The sequence below is a fragment of the Pleurodeles waltl genome, chromosome 11 (genome assembly GCF_031143425.1).
Source record: "Pleurodeles waltl isolate 20211129_DDA chromosome 11, aPleWal1.hap1.20221129, whole genome shotgun sequence".
Taxonomy (NCBI): Eukaryota; Metazoa; Chordata; class Amphibia; order Caudata; family Salamandridae; genus Pleurodeles; species Pleurodeles waltl.
The window spans coordinates 110,387,642-110,413,801 of NC_090450.1; the positions used below are offsets into that span (position 1 = coordinate 110,387,642).

General features: G+C 42.8%; 1 long non-coding RNA gene across 1 annotated transcript in view; it reads right to left on the bottom strand.

The window, feature by feature from the left end:
* LOC138266576 (uncharacterized) overlaps positions 1 to 26,160 on the bottom strand; it is a 232,541-nt gene that overhangs the window by 151,219 nt on the left and 55,162 nt on the right. The window contains exon 2 of the long non-coding RNA XR_011199551.1: positions 265 to 372. This is a non-coding gene — a long non-coding RNA (uncharacterized lncRNA). The remainder of the gene's footprint in view (positions 1 to 264; positions 373 to 26,160) is intronic.

The following is a 26,160-nucleotide window of genomic DNA, read 5'->3' on the forward strand; positions in this document are numbered from 1 at the left end:
GTTGGTAAAAAATGCAGTAACTGTAATCAATTGAACTGTTTGAGGACCATTACTGTAATGCAGTAGTAAAAGTGTTCATGAATGATGATGCTCTGAAGATGTTAGTAATTTGCAAGCTGTTCTAGCTAGCCTCCATTGAAATGAAGAAGTTTAAATGGCTACTACTTTGTAACTAAATTCATTTCCAAACCTTATTTTATATAAAGCAAATATGATGTCACTGTTAATAACTTTGAATCAACAACAGTTAAACAAAACACTCACCTCACACATCACTTGCTTTGAGAACAGGTCCATTAATATTTTATTTTTTCAAGGAAGACACTCCTATATTGGAAGCAGTTAGAAAGTGACATTCACTGAGAAAGTAATCTGAAAATAAAATATTTGTTATTGTAATTTTAAAAATCAGTAGATTCTGATCTCATGCATGTTTGATCTTTCTTTCTTGTTTGCATGCATTGTATGATTAATATGTCTTTTCAACTTTAAGTACAAATAAAACTACATACGTGGGTAGGAGTCACACGGTAGGTATGTAGCACACTAATTTAACACCACTTCTTTTAACTACTTGACTACATGTTATATGTTCAAACCTTTACCAGGTAGTTGCACTTAAACCTCTAGAATACATTATAAACAATGTGTTGCAGTTTCATTGTAGCAGCTATAACAAGGGTGTAATGTGTAAATATGAGCAGTGAAGCTATTAGGATAAGTTTAATTTGATACAATTAAAAGACTGAGGGCTTCATTAGGAGTTTGTGGCAGAAAAGACCACCAGCCAAACTCCCGCAGGTCAGGAGACCACCAGTGCAGTCTCCTTCCTGCTGGCCCTATGATGAGTTTCCCACCAGCGGTGGAAATCTTGTTCCGGTCGCTGGCCCAGCAGGAAACGCACAACAACATTGATGCTGGCTCATAATATGGCTCGCGGCAATGATGTTGTGTGTCAGGTGCTCCAGCACTCGTCGTGCAAATCACTGTCCGGAAAGCAGACAGTGATTTGCACAATGGGGCTGGTCAGGGCGGGGGCAAAACATGGAGACCAATTAGGAGGATAGGTACATAATATACCCACCCTCCCCATACCCCTTTTTAATCATACCACCCCTGTGAGACATATTAAATTGGTAATATCATCCAGAGGGTAGTATGTTTAACTCACCAAGACCCCACCACTCCTATCCCTTACTACTATGCACATTGTTGAAACCAAAAGTGTTCCCACGTATTCTGTCAGTCACAGCACACCTCGTTCTGCAGCAGAACGGGAAGAAACCCAATACTGAAGCATGCCACCAAGGAGTAACCCTGGTGGGTGAGGGATTTTTCAAACAAAAGGAATTGTTTTCTCCATGTGAAAGTTTCTTTTCCGAGCTGTGAAGGTGGGTAAGCCCTCTTCAAGCAACAGCCACAATCTCTATGAGGGTAAACCACAAAAAGTTGTAAATTAAGCTGTGCTTAACCCTCTGGTAGCATGGCACAAAAGTGGTTATGCTTAAATCAGAGGTAATGTGTAATGTATTTATGGAACACAAAAACAGTAATAACATGAAAACACAACACAAGAAAAATCCCATATTAATTTAGGAAAATAGAGTAAAGTTTAATAATCGACTATGAGAGTCGGCTGCAAAGAGTGAATTGGGCCTTGTCAGCGCTTATCTTTGTGCTTAAGAGAAATTCTGGCAAAAATGTTCTGAGAATGTGGTGTTCCGGTGGGCAAAGCTGCATTTGGTGTCAGAGGAGGAGGCATCTTTGTCAGGCCAAAGTCATGGTGAAAATGTCTATGTTCTGTCTAATTTTTTTGGAAGTTAAAAACTTCCAGGGTGACAAAGCTAGAGGCTGTAGCCCACTAGAGTTCCAGGAGGCCAGCTACACCTTTGCCAAGGAACTGCAGAACAGGGTTTGCTTCCCATATAGTGGGAGCTAACATGAAGTCAGGCCAACCAGGGATGCAACCTTGGTGGATAGGCAAGCAGGTTGGTCATTGTTTTCCTTCAATTCTCAAAAGAGGTTTTTACCAATAAGTCTCAAGATTTGGATGTTGGCTGTCTGGGCACCTTTAACACCAACACCAAGGGTCCAGGACTGGAGGGGAACCACTTGTGGGTTCAGGACTCACTCAGGCTTGGTCTATCTGAGAGTTCAAGATGGTGGGAGTCTTTTCTGCTCCTGAGGCTCTAAACACAAGGCCAGCAAACTCCCTTATAGTCACTCTGGTAGTCCTAGATTCAGGTGATGTAGCAGGGCTCAAGCAGCAAGGTAAGTCTGTGAGGATTCAAGTGAGGCTACAGATAGAAAGGCAGTCCTTCTAGATACAGCAAAGCAGTCATGTGAAGTACACAGAGGCCACAGCAGCAGGCATTCCTCTAAGAGTCCTACTGCAGGTCCCTAAAGTGAACTGAGATACCATCTTCTTTGAAGTAGGAGATGTTTCTGGAGAATTCTGTTCGAAGTGCTTGAAGTTTCCTGCCTCCCCTGCCCTTACTCCAGACAGGCTGCATGAACAATGCAGGGGTGAGAAATAATTTGTGTAAAGGCAGAGCACAGCCGATTCAATTGCAAGTTTGGCTGTGCCTAGCTCCTGGTAGTTGATGGCCCATTCAGGCATACCTAATCCTTCTATTTTACGGCTGTCTGGGAGGGATATACAAATGTTAACTACCAACTACACCCAGTCATGTGACCTAGAGGAGGCTGCATACACCAAATAATTTAGGGCAGGAAACTGAAACGTTTCTAAATGTGGCAATTTCAAAACTGTAAGTAAAACGCAAACTTACTATTAAAGAGGACTTTTAAATAGAATTTTTTGCACATCAAACATGAAATGTTTACCTGTCCCCAATCAAAAAGTATCACGTATTAAATGTAGTAAGGCAACTCAATCTTATCTTAAAGGACAGGTAGGCCTCACAGTAGTTTTTCACTATAAGGACATGTGAAACTTACAATTATACTGCAAACTTTTTAATTATACTGCAAACTGCCCTAAGGGCTACCTATGGCCTACCTTAGGTCACACATACAATGAAATGGGAGTTTAAGTCTTGGCCTGGGGTTTATAATGGCATGCCAAATTTGCAGTTTAAAAACTTCATTCTGGCTGCAATGGCAGGTCTGTGGCTTGTTCTAACGGTCTATATAAGTGGTTGGCACAATAAGTGTGCATACTCACTACTAGCATCTAATTTACAGGCCCTGGGTATATGGCATACCACTATACAAGGGTAAATGTAAATTAAGTATGCCAATCAGGTGTAAGCCAGTTTTACCATGTTAAGGGGAAAGAGCACAAGCACTTTAGCACTGGTAGCAGTGATAAAGTGCACAGGGTCCTAGGGCCAGAAAAACTGAATTTCAGCAACAAGTGGAGGGCAAAGGCAAAACTGAATACCAGCCTAAGGTTGACAAATCTAACAGTGATAGTCTGGCTTTTGTGTTTTTATTGCTTTTTTTTCAAACTCAGACATGCATATAAGGCATATATATTTGCTGTACAGAATCTGACACTAGAAGTGTTATAGTTTCATAATAGTAAAATAGATGTTTTAGAGAGAAATGTATAAGGCAAGAGAAAATAAAAAAAATTGCTGCTTTTGCCAACACTTTATATACTAGAAAATGGCTGACATGCTATTTTGTCTGTTTTTGTTTTTCATATGATCATCGAAATCTTGTTAGTAGAAAAACGGTCAATGCCTCAAAATTTATTATCTGACCTTTAGATGCAGTAGTGATGCATATATTGTGGTGAGGTGACATATAATTTTATGCGTAGTCTCTTGAAGGTCACAGTCTTTTTACCTTTGACCATTAAAGGAAGCTCCTAGAAGTATGCAAAGGATGTATCTTTGTAATAGTAAAACTGTGTTTGCAAAATGAGGTGGTATCATTGGAATGCCCATTGTCTTACCTCAAAAGTCAACTACTCAGAATGAGTGAGAAGTCACAAAATAAAAATTTTGACATCTAAATACACATTTTTTGTATTTATTTTGAATGTTACCCTTGAATCAACTTCTACAAATGTAGTATCGTCGAACTTGACAGGAAAAGCACTTTCTTTTAATTGTTCAAATTGGTAGAGAGGACATGGTATTTGACCTTTGACCTCTAATTACAAATTTTTGTAAGTGTTTCACTGTGATTATTCCATCATTGTTAGACCATTTATTACAATTGTTGCATCTTTTGAATCAGCATAATAAGTATGTATATTTTCCATTACTTGGTGTGGGGGGTCATTACATTTTCCCTTTGACCTCTAATTTCACTTTCTCTGGTGTAAAGTGCAAACCTATTCCACATTGATGTCCGTATTAAGAAGGGTCATGCTTTAGTCTGAGACAGAAAAAACTGAGAATTTGCAGAACATGGTAAGGTCGTACCTTCTTTGTAAGTTAGCAGTATTCCACAACGGTCACCACAGCACCATTAGCAGAAATCTAGGAAAGAGGGACATTATCTGTGAATTGTTGTGAATCTTACTATTGTAAGGGGATTCTATTTGATGTGTTATAACCCCGGCTGTAAGGTATTGTCTTTCTAGTTTGCACTGTTAATTCCTATACGATTCTACATAAGAGGGTGTTAGGTGCTTGGATGAATACTTTTCTGACAAACAAGCTGTATTATTGCTTAGAAGAGACATAATAGAGATGTGCTTCTATCTCGTTCCCTTCCCCATTCTCCCCTAACTGTCCACAGTATTTGGTCATTTATCTGCAACATTGACAATGGCAAGAGGGAGGGTCGGGTTCACATCTGATCCTGAATCACCTCGACATTAACATCTAGAGTCTGGAATTTCTTTCCCCCTGACCTCCACTGTCAGAAAGCAGTTACATGCTCATAGTCTATTTTCTGTGGTGAGGCTTCTCATAATAATCCTGAGAGTATTACTTCTTCTTCTAGTGAATTTTAAAAAAATGAGACCTAAAGTGTTTGGCTTTTACCATGCATACTTTTTGTATTTCTCCAGTGAACCTCAATGTTTATCCGACTGAAAAAATTTAAGTGAAATGAACTGAGCATTGTTATCAAGGAAATGCCTTACACAAGAACGTGTGATGACAAGATGATGTCAAAATCCCTTTTGACCTTTCTACTGCTGTGCCTCATTTTCTGGAGACTTTAGGCCTTATTCACAAAGGTAAACTTTCGCTTTTGCTCTAAGTTTAGACCAAAAGTGTAAGTTTACGAGTTTGTGGAATTCACGAAGGTAAGTTATGAGAAGTATCTTTACATTCTCACTCGGGGTGGATGATCCACACTCGGGCGGTTGATCGGCAATTGGGGCAGAGCATCCGGAGCCAGGCCAGAACCCAATGATTGGAAACAGGAGATGACACAGAGGAGATGCAATACAGAAAGTCCATGACATGAAGATGCAGGTGGCCATTTTATTGTCATTCTGAGTGATCCGCTCCTACAGATAGGATCCTCTGCCATCCTGCTGCTCTGTACACCCTAACTGCCCCCAACAGTAGATGAGAGAGCACTCCCCTTCAGTGACCAAGAATTGGACATCTTAGCTGAGGGGGTGCTGAACCATTACCCTCCGCTTTATGGGGGCCCGGAGGACCAGCTGAGCAATGCAGTACATGTTTGGCTCTGGGAGCAGATATCGCAGTGCTGCAGTGCAGTGGGCATTAACCACCAGTGGGCAAGGAACTGCTGCAAACGCTAGGAGGACCTGACATGCTGGGCCCAACTGAGGGCCCAAGAACTGTAGGACCAGCCCTCCCAGCCCTGCGTGCACTGGCCCCACCTCACGCCACTATACAAAGAGAGTCCTAAGAATAACCTGGCCAACCCTCCATGCTCAGCTGGAGGAGATGGAGCAGCAGAGATCTGGTACGTCCATGGGCTCCATACTCTGTGTGGTGGCATGGTGTGAGTGATGACTGAGCTGTGCCAACATGTATCACATGTCACCATTTATACATTCTGAACAATTGCTGCAGCAGTCATAAGGCCCCTGCCCCATAGGAGCCCACTGGAAGCACTGAGCAGAGTACATCCTGGGACTTGTACTGTTCAACACACTACAGGGTAAATAGCCATACCTCTTGCATGCATATGAAGTTACACAATGCCAACACTATAACTAGTGAAGCAAGGGCCTCGTCAATGCTGAGTGCAAGGGCAAAGGGATGGTCCAGTCACTGACCATGTGGGGTCAAGAGGTCATGTTTTGTATCTCAAGCTGTTACTTGAATGCCTTTGATGTGTCTTTCATCAATGTGCAATTTAATGCCATGTATCTTGGAGTAATGGCTGACTTTGGAGTACTTGTCTCATAAAAATTAATCCTAACATTTCCAAGGGTAAATAAATGCAGATGTCTGCGCAACAGTGGCTTGTACGTCTCATGTAACATTTAGCTAAGCTGATCTAATTTGTCTCACATGTCAACTGGTGTATAGAAAAAACAAGCTAAATTGACCTGTCAAATGTGGAACATGTCATGTAGATTGGCTGATATTTTCAGGGATCCACCTATAAATGTATCCACAGCTTAACAAAGGTCAGTACCAAGGCCTGTTTTTTACATGTATGCCCATGCAAGCATTTATGTGGATTCAGACTATGCGACTCCCCAGATAACATATGATTGTTTGAGACTATCAATTCTGCACTTGACAAGGTTGTCATACTCATAGTTCATGATGGACAGCCCTATCCAGATTGTATTCCATCTCCACTTGCAGACATACTTGTGAAAATGACTTGGTAGTGAGAACTGAACCCTTGAACCAATTTAGCAAGGGCACATGAGCTTCTTTCCATTCTTTCACACATACAGCTTCTGTGGCCCCTGATAATCTGGCCTAGATATTGAAATTTGCTTAAGGATTGGCTTTTTTAAAACAGAAGGGCATACCACCCACAATTGTGACAGATATTGAAGTGTGTGTGATGTCTGGCATATCAGTTATTGTGCACATACATTTGGAATCTAAGTCACCTGATATTGGTCAGTGTGATAAACGGAGTACAGAGTCAGCACTTGCTTTTGATACTCATGTACCTTGCCTACATTTGTACACCAACTACATAATGTTCTCAATTCTATTTTAGTGGACCCGGCTGACCATGAACACCAAGAAGAGGACTGGTGACAGAGATGAGGTTCCTCTGGACATTGGTGGGCACGACCTTTGTCTTCAACAGAAGAAGAGGAAGAGGAGGAGGGACCAATCACATCAGGAGTCAGGGGAAGTGTGCCCACCCGGATGAATTCAACTGAGAGTGGCCAGGTGGAGGCTGCCGAAACTGTAAGTGGTGCTCAGAACTGGACACCTCTGGCCAGGGAGGATGTCCCCTGTCCTCTAGAATTCCAAAACTCTGACTTGCTGGAGGTGACCCCACCACAGGGAGATGAACCACCTGATCTCTCCCTGCCACATGGTGCCCCCAGTTCATTGGGGCACCCAGCTGCTACCCCTGCCACCATCCCCCTTCGAGTACCTACCAGAGTCCCAGGAGGAGCTCCCATGCCGCCGACACCCCACATACCTCTTGTTGTACCCAAACCTCTCCCTGTGCTGTTGCTACATCCCAGGAAGGGATGGTGGCAGCTGCAGGGGAGCAGGTCATCTTCTGTATGATCCTACATTAGATCCATGAGGAAGTACATGGGATCTGACAGGATATTCCCCAGAACTTTGATGCCCTAAATGCCAGCATCACTTCCTTGGGTGCAGCCATATCGGCCCTGTCTCAGTGTCCATCCCATACAACCCTCCATGTCTCGTCTCCCTGTTTGTGTTCCCACATTGTTTCTTCCAATAACCCTCATACCCCCTGTGCATCTCAGTCTTGTGGGGTGTCAGGTTCTCCAACGGCCAGCCAGGAGGACGCCACCAGTGCCGAGATTCTTATTGCCATGGCAAATGAGGATGAGCAGGAGTACATTTGACTGAACTTGATATCGTGACTATGACTTGACATTTATTTTGTCCCCTGCACATAGACTATTTACTGTGACATTTCCTGGTGTGTAATCTTTATTTTGCTCAACCCCTACCATATCCCCCAATGATGAGCATTATATGATTTAGGGGGTCATTCCGACCCTGGCGGTACAAAACCGCCAGGGTCGCGGATGACGGAAGCACCGCCAACAGGCTGGTTGTGCTTCCAGGGCCATTCTGACCGCGGCGGTAAAGCCGCGGTAAGAAAAGGGGAACCGGTGGTTTCCCGCCGGTTCTCCCCTGGCCCAGGGAATCCTCCATGGCGGCGCTGCTTGCAGCGCCACCATGGGGATTCCGACCCCCTTCCCGCCAACCTGTTTCTGGTGGTTTTCACCGCCAGCACCAGGATGGCGGGAACGGGTGTCGTGGGGCCCCTGGGGGCCCCTGCACTGCCCATGCCACTGGCATGGGCAGTGCAGGGGCCCCCCAACAGGGCCCCATACAGATTTTCACTGTCTGCTTTGCAGACAGTGAAAATCGCAACGGGTGCCACTGCACCCGTCGCACCCCTGCAACTCCGCCGGCTCCATTCGGAGCCGGCTTCCTCGTTGCAGGGGCTTTCCCGCTGGGCCGGCGGGCGGCCTTTTGGCGGTCGCCCGCCGGGCCAGCGGGAAAGTTGGAATGGCCGCCGCGGTCTTTTGACCGCGGGGCGGTCATTCGGCGGTAACCGCATGGCGGGCGGCAACCACCGCCCGCCGCGGTCAAAATGACCGCCTTAGTTTTTTCCTTCATAATTGACAGTTTTTTCTTTTTCTTTATTTGAATATTCTGATAAAAACATATTCATCCCATCAACTTTGTTCTGTCTGTGCTCGAACCAGAGTATGCAAGTATATATATATAGAGTTGGATAGCTATGTCTTCCACATGACCAGAATGTGAATAGATGGTTCTAGTGATGAACATGTCCTACACATGTTGTTGACACAAATATTGTTTACAGCCACAATAAGCATCTAACCTTCATCAACTACTGTTCAACTCGATTTAAATTAAATGTGAAATATGTATTTTATTCACATAGTGCTGTGCACAAGTATATGATATTGCTCCAGGGGTATCTCACTTGTGTCTTCTCTGTTGAGGTGGTGAGGAATGTTGTGATTCAGCACTTTTCCTTGGTTTCTTAGTTGCAGGTGGGTGAAATTGCTGTACGGGGTAGGGTGTACCTGCACAGGGGGAGGGTGTACCTGCACAGGGGGGTGAGTCCTCCTCCACGTGGGGTGTCAACATGCATAGGGAGAGGGTCTACCTGCACAGGAGGTGGGTCTATGTGCACATGGGGTGGATCTACCTGCACAGGGGGTGGGTCTACATGTACCGGGGAAGGGTCTACCTGCACACAGGGTGGGTCTACCTGCACAGGAGGTGGGTCTATGTGCATATGGGGTGGGCCTACCAGCACAGAGGTTGGGTCTACGTGTACATGGGGAGGATCTACCTGCACAGGGAGTGGTTCTAACTTCACAGGGGGAGGGTCTACCTGCACAGGTGATGTGTCTATGTGCATAGGGGGTGGGTCTATGTGCACAGAGGGTCAGTCTAAATTCACAGGGGTGGGGTTGTATCCGGAAAGGGGTGGTGATCCTATAGAGGGGGGGTACCTGGACAGGGGTTGCAGACCCTGTATAGGAAGAGAGGATGTGACTGTGCAGTGGAGGGTCTTTGTAAGGGGTGTGTTCCCATTGTGGAATGCTGTGGGCCCACTGCAGTTTCCCTGACCAAAGGTTGAGGGTGAGATGGCGCCAGTAGATGTCTTGACTCCCCTCCATGCAGTGACTGTGAAGGATTTGGTATCAATTTAGTTATGCTCTCCATCATCTTCATAGCCAATGCATGGTGTCTTGCACTCTCCTCCCTCTGTATGACCATGATGTCATTCATCCTCTTCCCAATGTTGTCCCATGATCTATCCATCCTCTTTAACACCTGGGTCATTCTGTGCACCAACTGTGTGAGTTGGCGCATGTTCTGTAGTTAGGCAGACATGTCCAACAGTGTAACCCTAATGGCACAAATGTCCTGTCTCACATCTGCCTGCTACTGGAGGAAATCATACTCCTACTGTCCAACTTCAACTGGCAAGTGGGAGATTGTGAGTAAGAGAAATGTGCCTAGGGGCTAACTGTTCCGCACTAGGGCTGGCATGTCCCTCAATGTTGGAGTGAAGGGCTGGGAGGCACTGCCACAGTAGGAGTGTGTAGAGGAACCAACATGTCTGACTTGGATGTGAAGAGGTGAGGTTTGGGTTGGGATAGGTGACGAATGGGACATCCTATGGGGTGTAGGAGAAGGCACCATGCCAACCACAGCAGATGTGGATTTAGTACATAATCTGCATGGGCCAAAATGTGTGGTCAGGTGATTGGCTTCCACATCACTTACAGTCATGCCCTGATCTTCTGTCTCCTCTACTTTCTCTGCCTCCTCCTTCTGTGCTGTGCTGGCAGCTGACAATGCAGCTTGGAAGAGGAGTGGATTCGGCCTTTGGATTGCCACTGCCCATCACTGGTTGATGATGCTTCCTCTAAACTCAAGTCATTATCCTGACCACCTATGACACAGAGGTTGTAACAGGCTAAGTAAATGGCTTACAACATGATGAGGTGCAACATAGGGATTGAGTCAATTAATTTTCACGTGTACCATATGTTTGTGTACTCTTAGAAATGATAGTTCACACTGTGACATGGAGGTGTATAATACAGATGTACGTTGCAAATGCAAATCCACCACTTCTCAGCAAAGGTATGTGTTTGTTGAGATCCCCCTAGATGGCAGCTGCTGGACCGGGCTCCTTGGATGTGTTGCAGAAGAACTGGTCTATGATCCAGCAGCTTCAGAAAGAAGTGACAACAATGTTATTGTTCAGCATTTATAATATGCGATAATACATACGTGCAACACACATCACTGAACTTGTTGGGTATCCACACCAATGATGGGAAAGTGCAAAAATGGCAACATCTGCTCATCTCCTACCGCAAGGTTTTGGTTCTTGTTGATGGGTAAGGTATCAATAGATGACACTATATGGCTCACTTACCTGATGGACTGATGGCAGTGGGTTTGACTGCTGCAGTCAGGATGTCTCCCAAACTCCTGGACGATGCTGCAGGGACCACAATGGTATGTGTGTGTTAACATACTAGTTGGCTCATGTGATACACAATATTACCTAGTTCATTTCACAGGTTTATCACAGTTCTTGAATTCCGTGTACTATAACTATGACTTAACTTCTAACAATGTAGGAGATGTTGCCCTCCCCTGGCCATATTTGCGTACCAGTTTGTGTTGATGGTATGGGTCTCTCTGCTCCATGACATTGCCTCCCTGATGGTGCAGTGACCTGTGCTCTTGTGTGTGACTGTCCTCCGGCTGCATGTTGTAACAAAAGGGAAAGGTCATTAGACACAACCAAGATATGTGCTTATGTGCAACCTGTCACAATAGTATACATTGGCATTGACAAGCCATCGGCAGTGGTAAATGAATGAGGGACATTATCTATTACCATGCACTAGTGTTAAGTGGACGAGGCAGCAGTGATGGGCCACTGTTTGATACTGAGGTATTGTAATTGAGGTATTGTAATTTGCAATTGCCATTACATAGGATTCTGGTAATTGTAGTGTTATGGACTTTCTGAGACATGTGAGAGACAACATACAGATTGCACTTACTTAGGACAACATTCATGGTCACATTTTTAGAGCATCACTTACATTACTCATTTGGTGTCAATATGCTATCAGTGCATTTTACCTGGCACCACACTGCAGGCATCAGTCACAGGCAGGCCGTGGAGCAGGTGGGGGTCCATGGTAGACATTGTTTTCAAGTGGGGTAAGTCGGATGTGGGATCCAGTTTGTACACCAGGAAGAGCTCTAGCCACCTCTATCCTGGTTTACTTTTCCTTCACCCTCCTCTTCTCATCCTGCCACTTCCACTTGATGTCATTAACAGTCCAGATGTCCTCCCCCAGTGCAGTCACCGCTGTGGCCAAATTCTGCCCTAAGGCTTCCTTCTCTGAGGAACTTTTGATGAAGGGTGGGAGACCATGCAGTGTCTTGTAGTTCCTCACAACAAATTTGATCATCATGGTTTCCTCCTCCTCTGAGTAATTCCTCTTCCTCCTGGTGGGCAGAATGGCATCAGGATTTGTAGCAAAGGCACATTGTGGTTGTGGTGAAACCAGTTCCTTGCCTGTGTGCTGCTTTTATCTGGCTTCTGGGTCTGGGTTGCAGGTGGGATTAATAATGTACAGGTGCATGTGGTAACGATAATTCTGCCCTGGGTTGGATGCTCCGCCCCGAGTGCGGTTCATCCAAGAATTAGTCTTCCAAGGCCTATCAAGAGAGATAATATGATTCTATTGGTCTTCTATACCTATGTGTGAGAAATCAAGGCCATAGCGTCAAATGGTGTCATTAGTCTGTGGAGTCTTAGCACCCATAAACTAAGAATCAAGTATTACTTTTAGAATATGAACCTTAGTGGAATAAAGCTGAACAGTTCAAGCTTTATTCCGAGGAAGCATTGTGAGGTAGATAGTGATAATTCAGCAATACAACATACATCACTTTATAAATTGCTGCCCGATGAGTGCTTTAACTTGCAAAAAGGAAAAGTACTTAATTATGCAAAAAACTAAATATTTCACATAAATTATGTACATACTGGTATATAGAAAAACCTATGGGTATACCGGCTAAAACATTTTATTACCTACTGGGGATACGGAACAAAGAGAGCTCATAAGGTTAAGTAACCCCTAAATGCACTCTTGTCCTCCAAAGCTGGAGCCTTTTCTAATGATCTGCACACAGAAAGTCATTACCCTAAAAAACAATGCCATTCCTATGTTGGTAAAAGAAAACAGGAGGAGTGCATTAATAAAGCATTAAGCTTATGGGTTTGTCACGGTATTGCTATAAAGATTATAAACCATCAATGTATGGAGCATTTCAATATCTGTAATAATTTCTTCCATAAATACACACCTGAACTTATTGCTACTTTGTTAATACAATATTATTGAAGAAGGAAGCAATAAACATTTCAGTCACAGCATTATTTTTTATATGAAAGAATCTAGTCTAGAACTCATGAAGAACTTAGTAGCAAAGACCCATTTACCTTAGAGTCTCTGAGCCTCACCTTTAGGAGTATTTAATTCACCAAAACCATTTTCCAGGGTTTCTAATTCTTTGACCCTGAAGTGACCCTTAGACATAGGTAGACATTTCAAAATTGCATGTGGGCTTTTGAGAATTATGAGAGACTCTCCACGGCTACTGATTGATCCCCTGGCACAATGTTTCTCTTCCTGTAGTCCCTCTTGGGGCACCGCACACCAAATATGTGCATTTTGCAAGGCCCTTGCATGGGCTTCTGGGGAGGACTATTTGGTCCCAACAAGTTCCTTGCCTCTGCCAGAAATCTGTCCAATATGTATTGCAGCTAGTACATTTTATCTCTTCATTATGCTTTGTTTAACTGTGCCAGGTGGTGGAGTGATATTATCCTTAGAGCATCTGCTAAGTGAACAAGTCTCTGTCTCTGAGCTTTGCACTAGTCCCAAACATCAGGTTGATGTTATGAGCTGAGCAATCTCAGGCTCAGTCCCAGGTTGAGTCGCAGTTTGAGGCCAGCACTGCACTCTACTCTGGTGTCTTGTGGAACATTACATTCTCCCACATTGATCTCCATCTTCTTCTCATACTTCACATGTCAGCACATGTTACAGTGGGTTACCCTCATAGTGGGCATCTCTGGAAATCACTCCCTTGCAGACCCCATTCCTCATTGGCCCAAACACTCTTTAGGCAAATTAGTCAGGTTCTCCTCTGCCAGGGAAATATTGGAAAGTCGGTACAGCTTAACTAGTGAAAACATGGCTGGCCCCTCCCTCAGAGTGACCCACAAAGCCTTAAGCTACCTGTGGGTGAAATCAGGATCCTACTTGTGGTCAGGTGCTCCCAACCTCCAGAGCATTGCTGCAACTCTTCCGAACACCCACAAGAATGGTGGCAGAACATTTCAATTAACAATGAAACACATTTTAGATTTTAGAATACTTTAGAGCAATAACAAACAAGAACAGAATTTGCACAACAAGACACTTTGAAAAAGAACACAATTCTGACTGACAAAATACTTTTTCTTTGCAATTGACATGATTGAAAAAATAGGGACAGGGGAGCAGATAAAAGAAAACTACTCCAACAGCAGTTGTACTACATCATCTCTTTAAAAACAATGTACACCAACCACAATGATATTACATCATCTTTTTAAAAACAAACCTTGTAAGAGGATTAAACTAGAATAAGAAACTGTTTGTACATCTTGATTATTGGCATTACAAAAAAAGAGATTTTAGTCAAGACATTGACAATTGTATAGTTATAAACATATAGACTGGAAACAGATGAGAGAAATGTAATTAAATATGACAGAAAATGAACAATTCAAATTTCAATCTGCAGTCAGACGCCTAATCATTCAACTGAGTTACGAACAAACTCATCTTAGTAATGTAAGCTATTTCCCAATAATAAAATAAAAGGAACACCAAAACAGGACTATGCAGGGCACAAATACAACAATGAAAAGTATTGAATTAAATGAAAGCCCAAAAGAGGGTCAAATGTTATACAGTATTTAGCATGGAACATTTTAGTGTTTGACTTCCTATTACACTGGTAGTGTGCTTCAGGCACCAGTCAGATAAAGGGATCAAGGACTCCTGGCCTCTAAGATCTCCAATGCGTTTCTAATAATTTCTAATGTTTTTTATGGTTTTTACATTGTTTTTAACTGCTCCTGAGCAGGGAGCTATAAAAAGCCTACACTCTGCCCTTCTGTGCTGACAGTCAGCAACCTCCTTAGACCAGATACTTACTTCAGCAGCATCTTGTGGCTCTCAAGGCAAACTGAACTTTCATCCTGCACTCCATGGGCCCCATCCTTACTGGCTACTTGCAGGGCACCAGTGTGTCTACCAGAAATCAAGAAGGACCTCCTTCATCGATAGAAACAACAGGCCCACTACAAAGAAGTCAAGGGACCCTTCACCTTCAGTTTTCCCAGCAAGTCCACCCTCTACCATTACCAAAGGGAGAGGGCAACCTTGTGCCACTAGCTCTTGAAATCACCAGTGATCTGGTTCATCCTTCCTTTTCCATGCTTCCCTCATCTCTCAAAGTCTGACACTTTCTAGGGGCAGCCAATATCTGGCCAACCCATGTGCATATCATATGGAATTAGCTGATGATCTGGAATGACTCTCCCTGTAACTTGGCAACATCCTTAATTGGAATGCCATATTGGCTCCTTCTCACTAAGGGCCTGATTTAGATATTAGCAGACAGGTTACTCCATCACAAATGTGACGGACATAAAATTGAATCATAATACAGCAGATGGGATATCCGTTACGTTTGTAACACAGCAAACACATCCTCCAAACTCTAAACTAAACCCTTAGACTTCAATTGAACCCCTAGTGTCATTAATGCCAGAGACCTGACAGTCCCCCACATTTGCACCTGCGAGAAAGACATGCTAAGGCTTGTTAGTAAATGTCAGCTAGTCTCCTACTGCAGATATCTTACTGCCCCCTTCCACTCCTAAGAGCAAGCAATTCCACTCTAGTGGTCCAATTGTACAGGAAGAGGCTTCGAACTGCCAGGTGGTCAGCAGAGTATTTAATTTGACCCAACCGTTCAAAAATTCAAATCTCATTAGGGCAGACTCAGAATAGTATCATAAATGACAAAGTACTTCACGTAGACTGCAAATGGACAAATTAATATGCTATGTGGTTGGAGCACTTTTAAACAGAGAAAAAAGCATGTCAATCACTTTTAAATGCTGAGTCAATCCAAAATTAGATTTTGTGCTATTTTCAATTGAAGTGTACATTTTATTAAACTCTACAGACTTTGGGGCAGATTTCATAGTGTTATATTGCCCTGTGTTACACCAGGTAATACAATAGCAAATAAAAACTAAAGTCAGATTTACCAAGCAACACAAGGACAGCTTGAGTTCTCTAGGGTGCTTGGTAAATCTGGGGTGATGCAAGGAACCTCACATTGCTGCCCTGCGTTACTCTGCACCAGTGAGGCATTCCATAGGTTGAGCAGGGGCATCCCCATGCTCCCACCTATGGATTTTGATTGCATTCCCATATTTACCATGAGTAGTAGCCCTGGGAATGAGGCAAAATGCTATGCCTTCCCAGGTGAGGCATAACAAGGAGAAATATGTTTATTTCTCCTCTTTTTTTTCTTTATGTAAGTGGAATATTTCTAGTGAGATGCCCATTTCAATAATAAAACCAACATTTGCCATGAACATTTTATTCTGAGCCCTATGTACAGCAGGGTACCTGTGCACAGATACCAGGCTGAATTAGACAACAATCTTCCTCAATCACCTACATATATGTGATTAATTTAGAATACAGGTGTTCATGTAAAGCCGCTAATGGTCTCTTATTGGGCCATGATTTACGAGATAGGAAGTGGTGAGTGAACATGTACCCCCCACTCCCTACGCCTTATTAGGAAACGGGGGCCTCATTCCCTAGGGATGTATATTTTTATAAAGGGGACACAGGCCGTGTGTCCCCTCCTTCCTGAAACTATTATGGTCCCAGGACCCTTCACCAGAGGCACCCACCATGCCCAACATTGAGGGACACGAGGGGAACTCCATTGCCCCGTGGCCCCAGCCTACTCCCCGTATGATGCAATCCCTGTATTACCACGTGGAAGGAGCAGTTATTTATGCTGTTTTCTCTGGTTGGAAGCAATTTCTTGATCTGTTCCCTGCCCATAGTTATAGTTACTGTTATCTGGTTAGCAACTGAAAAAAATGTGAGTAACATGGTCTACTATTGATAATAATTTGAAGGTGGTGGTAGATAAATTGTAAATGAAAGTTATAACTATACATTTCAAATTTTTAAGGTTTGTGAAGCTTAAACTTGGTTTTTATAGCGAAAATGCATTTTTCTAACTATATAAAAAATTTAATAAAAATGTGTTTAAAATTTTAGAGTCCAGTGTCACAAGTGGAGAGTTGTACAATACAGTGGAGGAGAGTGTTGTATAGTCTTTTGTCATAGACTGGAGTACTGTACATTGGAATCGAGTGTAGTAGCGCAGAGTGTAATGGAGTATCATCAAGTGGAGTAACATACAGTACAGTGGAGGGGAGTGTTGTAGAGTGGAGTGCCATGTCATATAGTACAGCAGTGTATTGTAGAGAGAAGTTGAGTGATATGCTGGTATATTTCATGCAATGTAGAACAGTAACAGAGTTTTGGGGCATAAAGGGTTAAAGCATGGCATAGAGTAGCATAAAGTATAGCACATTGATGTAGAGTGAAGTTGCTTACAGTGGAGCAGAGTGTCAGACAGTGGAGTGACATAAAGCAGAAATCTGTACAGTGGTGTAGAGTGAGATATAGTGTAGTAGAGTTGAGTATAGTAGAGTGGGGTACACTGGAATGGGATAGTGCAGAACAGAGTAAAGTGCCATAGAGTGGAGTGGCATGTCATGGACCATAGTGGCATTGAGTGTAGTAGAGTAGAGAGGTGCAGAATACAGTGAAGTAAAGTGTCATAAATTAGAGTCCAATGTTGTAGAGTGCAGTGGGGTTTCATACTGTTTTGCAAAGTGATGTACACAACACTAGAGTAGAGTGGCATACAGTCTAGTTGATCTTTTGTAGAGTGGAGTGGTGTACAGTACAGTACAGTGTTGTTAAGCGTGGTTCAGTGGATTGGCATATGGTATTGTATAGTACAGGGGCATACAGTGCCGTACAGTAGAGTGGTGTACAGTGGAGTAGAGCTGAGTACTGTATCAGAGTACAGTGGATTAAAGAGGGGTGATTTGGCTTACAAAAAGTTGCTTACAGTATTATATAGTGGACTAGAGTATTGTAGAGTGGAGTAGAGTGTTGTACAGCGGCACACAGTATAGTACCGTACTGTACAGTGGAATGAAGGGCTACGGACAGAAGTGAAGTGTCAGAGAGTGGCATGCAATGTAGTAGAGTGTTGTAGAGTAGAGTAGCATAGAGTACAGAAGGATATGAAACAATGGAGCTGCATGAAGTGCATTGTTATAAAGTAGTGTACAGCAAGGTAAAGTCTCACACACTGGAGTAGAGTTGAGTGTAATGGTGTAATGTAGTGTGGAATACAGTACAATAAAGTGTATTAGTGTGTTAAGAGTAGAATGGCATGGAGAGAAGTGCACTGCCGTAGCATAGGTAGTAAACTATTATAAGCTTGAGTAGGGTCTTGCACAATAGAATGGAGTGCTATGCCTTACGGAAAAGTGTTGTATAGTGCAATAGAGTGCTGGACATTGGAGTGTATGGGCATAGAGTAGAGAACAGAGTTGAACAGTAGAGTGTACAGAAATAGAGTGGAGTAGAATATGTTAGCGTTCCATGAAGTGTGGGAGACTTTTATAGAGTGAAGTTATATATAATGGAGGAGAGTGGCATTCAAATGAGTGACACAGTGTAGAGTGGCATACACTGTAGTGGCATAGAGTGGATTACCTTTAAGTGGAGTAGCATACAGTGGAAAAGCATGAAGTGGAATTCTGTACAGTGGTATGTAGAAGAGTGCAGTGGCATAGAGTGGAACAGTGGATCATCATTGGGTTGCATATATTGAAGTGGCAGAGGAAACTGTTACAAATTGTAGTGGCATATCATACAGTACAGTAAAGTGCTGTGTAGTACAGTGTTGGAAACTGTCATAGAGTGGAGTAGAGTGTTGTACAATAGAGTGTATGGGCATAGAGATGACTGCAAATTTGGACAGTGGAGTGTACGGGCATAGAGTGAAGTAGAGTCTAGTAGATTAGAATAGAGTATAGTAAAGTTTGGCAGAGTGGAGTTATATAGATTGGAGGAGAGTACAAAGGAGTAGGGTAGAGTGGACTAGCATTCGGTGGAGTGACATAAAGTGGATGGGTATAGAGTGGAGTACAGTGGAATGGCATAGAGTATAATTGCGTAGAGTAGAATAGCATAGAGTGGAGTGGAGTGGCATATTGTGGAGTGATAAAGAATGGAGTTGTGTACAGTGGAATGAGGTAGAGTGAGCTAGCATGCAGTGGAGTGGTGTGGAGTGGAGTAGTGTCCAATGGACTAGCATAGAATGGTGTAACATAGAGCGAGGTGGTGTACATTCGAGTGGCATAGAGTGGAATATCTTTAGTGTAGTGGCATATAGAGGTATAGAGTAGAGTGCAGTGGCAGTGGTATACAGTAGAGTGGTATAGACTGGAATAGCATTTTGTAGAGTAGTATACAGTGCAGTGTCATACAGTGAAGTGTGTAGACTGGAGTGGCATACACTGGAATGGGGTAGAGTGTCATAGCATACAGTGGTGTAGTGAACAGTAGAAAAACATCCAATGGAATAACAAGGAATGGAAAGGAGTAGAATGCAGTGGCATAGGCTGAAGTGGTGCACAGTGGAGGAGCATACAATGAAGTAGCATACAGTGGAAGAGCTTAGAGTGGAGCTGAATACAGTGGAATCGGTTTGAGTAGGATAGCATATACTGGAGTAGCATATAGTGGAGTTGACATCCATCGGAATGGTGGAGAATCAATCAGTCGTAGTATTTGTAGAGCACGCTACTCACCTGTGAGGGTCTCAAGGCGCTTTTGATGGGGGGGGAGTTCCTACTGCTCGAACAGCCAGGTCTTGAGGAGTCTCATGAAAGTCAATATGTCCTTGGTCTGCGGTAGGTGGACGGAGAGCGTGTTCCAGGTCCTGGTCGCGAGGTAGCAAAAGGATCTGCCACCGGATGATGTCCTGTGGATGCGTGGTACGATGGCGAGGGAGTGATCGGCGGAGCGGAGCTGACGGTTCAGGTGTAGAAGGTGAGACGATTGTTGAGGTATGCAGGTCCGGCGTTGTGGAGTGCTTTGTGGGCATGGGTTAGGAGTTTGAATGTGATCCTTTTGTTGACGGGGAGCCAGTGTAGGTTTCTCAGGGGGGCTGTGATGTGTCTGTGGCGGGGGATGTTGAGGATGAGGCATGCGGAGGCGTTCTGTATCCGTTGCAGTCTTTTCTGGAGAGCTGCTGTGGTTCCCGCGTACTGGGCGTTGCCGTAGTCCAGTCTGCTGCTGACGAGGGCCTGGGTAACCATCCATCTGGATTCGGTGGGGATCCACCTGTAGATTTTGCAGAGCATGCGACAGGTGTTGAAACAGGGGGACGAGTTGGTGTTGACTTGCTGGGTCATAGAGAGCGATGAGTCAAGGATGAAACCCAGGTTGCGGACGTGGTTTGTGGGCGTTGGTGCGGCTCCCAGTGAAGGTGGCCACAAGGAGGCGTCCCAAGTGGAGGGGGTGGGGCTGAAGATGAGGACCTCCGGCTTACCTGAGTTAAGTTTTAGTCGACTGTTCTTCATCCAGTTGGCTACGGCCTTCATTCCCTCGTGGAAGTTGGTTTTAGCCGTGAGGGGTCCTTGGTGAGGGAGAGGATCAGCTGGGTGTCATCAGAGTAAGAATGGCACATACTGGAGTAGCATATAGTAGAGTGGCATACTGTGAAGTGGTGTACACTGAAGAGTCATAGAGTAGAGTTCCATAGAGTGAAATAGCATAGAGTTGACTGGCCTAGAGTGGAGTTGTGTACAGTGTAATGGCAAAGAGTGGAGTGGTGCAGAGCGGAGTGTTGAACAATGGAGTAGCACAGCGTATAATAGTCTAAAGTGGAGTAGCTTGCACTGGAGTCGGGTATTATGGACTGGTGTAGACTTTGGTATACAGTGGTATGGGGTAGAGTATAAGAGCAAACAGTGGATTAGCATACATTGGAGTGGGGTCCAATTGAATAACATAGAATGAAGTGGCATAGAGTGGAGTGCCATACACTTTAGTGGAGTAGAGTGGAAAATCATGCAGTGAAGTTGCACACAGTGCAATAGCATACAGTGGAATTTTGTAGAGTGGAGCGGCATGCAGCAGAATAGAGTAGTGTGGAGTGGCATACAGTGGATTGGTATAAAGTGGAATAGAGTATAGTGGAGTAGCATCCAGTGGAGTAGCCTTCAGTGGAGTGACATAGAGTAGAGTGGCGTATAGTTGCACTGCATGCAGTGTAATAGCATAGACCGAAGTGATGTAGAGTGTAGACTAGTACAGTGGGGAGGCGTGGAGTGGTATAATGTGAAATAGCATTTAGTAGAGTGGTTACAGTGGTGTGGTATACAGATGTATGTGAAATTTAGCAGCAATTTAGATTATGGTGTGCAAAGTAATACAAAACAATGAACTGTGCTCCGTTGTATTTCTTCAGATTTACCAATCAGTGCAGAGCAATGCATGGTTGCCTTGCATTCCTATGTAAATCTGACTTAAGTATTGCATTGCCCATGAAACACCATGAGTGATGCAAGGATACTCCAATCCAAGAATACAGCTACACCTTAGTTATGTTTTGGGCCATGGTATACCGTGATAACTTTGCAGTATACCATGGTACACGGGAATGACACACCAGTATATAATTGGGTAATGGCTGTGTTTTGAGAATGAAAAAGAAGACATATTGTTTTTACTACACTTTGGATGTTTTCACTGTTTGGAGTCCTAGATATAGGTAAGTAGTGGATCCCTAACTATTATCACATTTTGAAAGCAGTAATTGGTAGGGAAATTGCTTTATATATTTTTTAATAAGTTTATGACCACGTACTGTGGTAGTTTCACAAAATGTAGTAAAATTCTACCAAAGTACTGCAGTGACAGAAGTCACTAAGTTTAAATGCCTTATAGTTTAAAAATACTTACCTTACTCAACTTCAGTACCCACAAAGCATCATCTCTTCACCATAATGTATAATCCTGCCAACTTTCATGTAAATTCTTTCAGCAGTTTTCACGCTACGTCAAATACAATAGTCCATGGAAAATACATTGGTGGAAAAATGTATTTTGGGAACCCCTTTTATCTTTGCATCCCCTTAATGATTCACCACAAAAATTTACAGCATCTCAAAATATAGAAAACGCTATGGGTGTGGGAAGTTTTGTGGTGATTCATGAAATGGGTGGAAAGATATTAGGGCCATATGTACGAACACTTTTTCCCATAGACACAGAATGGGTAAAAACCTTTGCTACATCTGGCCCTTAGGGAGATAATATCCAGGGAATCCCAATCTGTCAGAATAATAACTATAACTAGGGGTGGCAATCGGATTTAATGCGATTTCCTTATTTTTATCTATTGTATTTTTTATGCATTTGTTCATAGGTTTACATAATCATGTGACCATAATTGTGTCTTTTAGTTTGTTCATGTTGCAGTTCTGAAACTTTAGATATGCAGTCTAGTTTACTCTTTGGGACTCTGTGCTACTTTTAGTAGGATTTGGTAGATATGAAGCTCTAAGTGAATGAAAGCCAGACATAAATATTACGATTATTCTTTCTTAATGGCCAATTATCATGTTCTCCGTATAGTAGTTTGTGTAGCTCAATGTTAGGTCACTTTTCCATTATGTTGCAATGAAGAACATAAGAAAGATGGTTTTTGTTTGGCATGTTGGCCAGTTTTATTTTGTGAGCCAGAGAGCATGCCAAGAAACTGATGTAAAGTAAGATCTATTCTATTTGTTATGTATTTGTTTACAGGTTTCCATTTGCATGTGACCATAAAAGGGTCTTTCAGTTGTTCATATGGTAAATCTGAAACTTTACATATCCAGTGTAATTTATTCTTTGGGCTTTCTTGCTATATATGTAGTAGAACTGTGCTACATATGAAGTCCAAAGTGAGTGAAAGGCAGTCAATGTTATTGTTATAAAAATTGAGATTATTATTTTTTGCTCAGTGGCCAATTACCATGTCCTCTAGATAGTAATCTGTGTGGCTCAGTGGTAGCTCATTTTTTGACTTTGCTGCACAGGGGTGCATAAGAAAGATGATTTTTGTTTGCCTTTTTGGCAGTTTCTATTTTGTGAGCCAGAGAGCATGAAAACAAAACTTGGTAAATTAAGATGTATTCTATTTGTTACGTAATTTGTTTTCTGCAAACTTAGTACCTTTAAATTACTGTTTTGTTCTACCGGCGAGTGTACAAATTGCCTTCCTAGCTTTTCCACATAGACTATACTAGACCTCACCTGCCCCACCCCCTACAAGGTTTAAAGATGAAATGCACCTCAGTGGCTAAACAGAGGGTGTTTAGAAGACTGCTTAATCTGCTTTGTCTTTTCTAACTGTCTATGGAAATTGAATATTGCGGTTGTTTTTGCCTTGAAAAAGTGAGTAGTTTAAATGTGTGAAAAGCTGTATTTCAGTGGCTTCAAATTTGTCCCTTACCTGAGAAGTAGAATCCCGAAGCTAGAAAGTGTGGATTGAGTCTGTGTGTATCCGAAGAACACTCTGACTAGAGGAGCACCTCCCTGCCACAGCAGCCTATGCTTAAGGATCACCTGCCCTTCTATAAGTTTCTATTGGATTTTTAATCTGTTGCTGTGATTGGTTGCTAGGGCTAGGATTTCTATTGGACTAACAGCTTAGGGTTTGAGTTTTTATTGGCTGTGATGGCTAGGTTTTTGATTGGATGCTGGGGCTAGGGTTCCCATTGGACTTTTGGCTTAGGGTTAGGGTTTTGATTGACTGTGGCTAGGGTTGTGATTGGTTAATAGGGCCAGACCTCCAAATGGCTCTAGGGGTTAGGGTTGGGGTTCTGAACGATTCGAGTTAAGGCTAGGGTTCCAGTAGGCAATAGGGCTATTTAAGCTTAGAGTTCATGGTGTCTCAGCAAGGGTGTCAAGGCTAAGGACTACAAAGACAAGGGCAGATGTCTGTTTGGGACTGTTTGGGCCACGTTGGGCTTAGAGCCAGAACCTCTGTCTAGTGTCTCCTTTCCCATTAACCTCTTTAATCCATCCTCATCCACAAACATCCACACACAATATAAGCAAAGGCATTTTACTCACATACCACAAACAAACCTCAGACAGATTTCAGCGTCTCAACAACCACTACAAAACCCCACAAACCACACCTATACACCCTTCTACCTCAATTTACAACACCATGCCAACTTCAGTCTCACACAAAACACAACTCTGTCCTATACAACTTACAAATCCACACATCACCAAAGGAACACAAAGCAATATTATACAGAAATTTAATCAATCCAGACACACACTCCCTGTTCATACAAAACACCAGCTCTATACTCTACTTCCTCCCAACAGATCTCTTTTCATTTCAACAAAAACTACACTCAGCCTTCCATTGTATCATCCACCAAAACCCTCCTCCTCTTTTAACAAAAAAACACACAAGCAATCATTCCTTATGCTCTACTCTAACACACATATTACCTCTTCCAGTGTTCAAATCTAATACAAACACTCATAGCACTTGCCCATACCCTCTTACACACTGCACACACTATTTTCCAAAACACATCACCACCCCATGTACAATTCAAATACCACTCACCAGCAGTACTTTACATACAAATCCTTCACAGAAATCTTCTACGTCAATATCTCCTCTCATTACTCCACAAAAACAAAACAAAACATACAAACCAGCACATCAAAATCACACAAACGTTCATAATAATTTCCACTGCAAATTAAAAACTGACACCCACTCCCACCTTTATGACTATGCTAATAGCACACATCCTAACCCATCTTTATTCCCACATTTTCTATCTTCACCAACACAAGCAATAAGAAATATACCAACACTAGAACTTTCACTTACCTGCCTATCATCCATTGCAAAATTTAGAGCCTTACAATATGACCCATATGCTCCACCACCACCCCTACCTCATACTCCTTTCTTCCTAAAAAGACGGAAACAAAATACACAGCATGCTACTCTTCACAACTTCTCATCCTCATTCCTCATATACAGTGCTACTCTTCAAAAACAACAGAACTTACCATCTCACTTTCAATCACCATCTCTGACACACCAAGACCTAACAAATGGCTTCTAAGCCTGCTAGTCAAGGAACACAATATAGAAAAACACCACTATTGTGACCCTCATACTGTATAGTTAATACCAGCACCAATGATACCCCTGCTACAAGTTCAAGATATATCACTCACTCCTCTACAAAACAGAGTCACACCACCACTAAAATACACTTTCTAAACTGCCTACTAATAAATGCTCAATCACTCTTTAAAAAAAAGCACCACATTTATGATCTGTTCACTGAAACAACCTTACTTACTCATCATAATAGAATCATGGTTGGGAGATGACATAGCTCCAGTGTTGAATGAAGCCGTTCCTCCAGGCTATCAAACTATCACACAAAATGTTTTCTGCAAAGGAGCGGGTCGACTAGCTGTTATATACAAGCAAACAATAAATCTCTGCAAAACAGACAACATTTTCATACAAAATATTAAGGACCTCTTCTCCAGATGCAACCCTACACCAACTTCCTCCTGCAATTTCTTCATTCTTTACAGACCACCACCTAGAAATGCAACATTCACAGGCACGTTTCGAGACACAGTCTCAAACCTTATAACACTCTACTCCAAACTATGCATTATTGGGAACCCAAACATTTGGTTTGACAAACAAAATATGCCCTGTCAAAAGCTATCATCATTTTCCTAGTCTAATTGAACCTACATCAGATTGTACACAATCCCACTCACATCACTGGCCATAGCATAGATTTCATTTTTGCAACTATAGAATTAGTTATCTTTCAAAAGATTACTCCAGTCACATGGACAGACTACCATTTGATAGCTTTCCAACATAAAACACCACAAATCAAAACTCCCAAGACTACTTTATATGCATCCACCTATTGACCTTGGAGCAAACCCAATTTTGAATACTTAGAAACACAACTAACAGCCAACACAGATCTACACAGAATAAATTCTGTTAAAAAACTCTATGGGTGGCTACAGGCGGCTTTCAATATCCTAATATCACTAAGAACAATAAACAGAACGGGACAAAAGAAAACATATACCATGGAGAAATACAGAACTAAAAAAGATAAAAGAACAAATCAAAAAGCTGCAGTGAACCTGACTCAAAACAAACAGCAATCAAGACAACCTTCACCTATGTAAACTTAACAGAA